Here is a 1,934-nt window from a genome sequence, read left to right as displayed (position 1 = left end):
GGAACTCACTTTGTAGACCAGGCTGGCCTCGAACTCAGAAATCCACCTGCCTCTGCCTCCCGAGTGCTGGGATTAAAGGCGTGCACCACCACGCCCGGCTCATTGTGCCTATTTTTTAAATGAATTGTATAAAATAATTATATGCTGGGTGATGGTGGTAGTGGTGGTGGTGGTGCATGCCTTTACTGCCAGTGCAGGGCAGAGGGGTGGGGGTGCAGAGGGGCAGGGAGAGAGGCAAAGGCAGCCTGGTCTATACAGAGTTTCGGGACAGCCAGGACTACATAAAAAAAAAAAATCCCTATTCTTTAAAAAATTTACTCAAAATAAAAGTTTTAAACATTGTACTGTTGATATTGTGTCTTCATTTTTCTCTTCTCTATCGACATTCGGTTTGTTCAATAAGACAGAACAAATCTCATAGCTCTCATTGTTTCTAGTGGCCATTTCCTGTCAAATAAAATATAGATCAAGGAAGGGACTTGGTACTTAACAATGTTTGGTAAAAGTTAGGGACATGACTAAAGTTCTCGTGGGCTGAAGGACAAGGCAACAGATATGCTTTCATTTCACATATCAAGACTTCCCTCAAGTGAGGTAAATGAGTGGTGTCATGCTATGCAAACTTGGTTAACAGTAGTAAAATCCAGATTTAATTTTTAAAATTACCTCACTTGCTTATTTTCAGAGTTTCAGTTCTGTTGCTGAAATACACACGTAAAAAGGAGCTTAAGGAAAATGGGTTGATTTTACCTATCAGCTCCATTATTTTGGGACAGTTAAGAAAGGAACTTAAAGCAGCTATCACATACACAGGCAAGAACAGAGGGTGTGTGTGTGTGTGTGTGTGTGTGTGTGTGTGTGTGTGTGTGTGTGTCTTCTTTCACAACCATGTTCTCCAATAATCTGCCATATCCTTTATGCAGAGAAGTCTCTATACAAAGGGTACAATATGCATAAATGACATTCCACTCCAAGGTAGTAACTTACCACACGTGGAAGAATAGTTTATTACTGATACATAGAGCAATAGCTAGGATATTCATATGATAGCTTCTTGATGAGAAGAATATTCACTGAATTATGATGTGCTAATAATAAAGGTTTAAAACAATATGTACATAAGCCATAATACCTTTCCTTACTTACGCTATCAAAATTGTCCTACTATTAGAAACAATATTGTGAATACTCTGTACAATCAATAAAGAAAATGAGGTAAGAGAGGAAACCGAAATTTACTTCTGGCTTTTCTGAGCATCTGTTTTGAACAAACAAGAAACTTACTTTGAGAGCCCATCTAATGACTGAACTGATGTTTTTATGCCTTTTGATGGATAGAAGAAAATTTATAAGAGGATGTAATTGATGGTTAGTAATACAATAGAGACAACCTAATGTATTTTCAATTCTATGGAGCCAGTTGTTGATAATAGGGATACTAAAATTATAACTCAATTAATTCTTAGAGCTTCTATAAGTATTCCTCAAAAAATGAACCTTTAAAAGACATTCTTCAGATTTAAAACAAGATACATTAAGAACAAAGCAGATGTTATTCAATAGGAGCTTTTCACAGCCTTTTAGAAAAATAATTATCAGAAAGGATAAAAATATGCTTTTATGCCATTAATACAACCATTCTGCTTAATTCTAGTTCAGTTATTCCAATAGCTGTGGCAGTGTCCCTGCTCATAGCTGAGTGTGTGTGGCAAATTCAGAGTCCAGAAATTGCTGTGTAAATGAAAGAATGAAACACCGCAAATTTCTAGAATAAAAAAAAGGGGGGGGGAATACTAAAAACTCACTCTCTTTCATGGAGATCTTATTTGGGGACAAAGATTCTACATCTAGAGGATGCTGCTGTGACCACGCTTCATCCTTGTTTGCAGAAATAATGACCGTAGCTTATGACCCATCATTGGCTTAATCTACCA

The sequence above is a fragment of the Mus pahari genome, chromosome 2 (assembly GCF_900095145.1).
Source record: "Mus pahari chromosome 2, PAHARI_EIJ_v1.1, whole genome shotgun sequence".
NCBI lineage: Eukaryota > Metazoa > Chordata > Mammalia > Rodentia > Muridae > Mus > Mus pahari.
The sequence above is the reverse complement of the archived record's forward strand: the minus strand, read 5'-3'. Positions refer to the sequence as shown.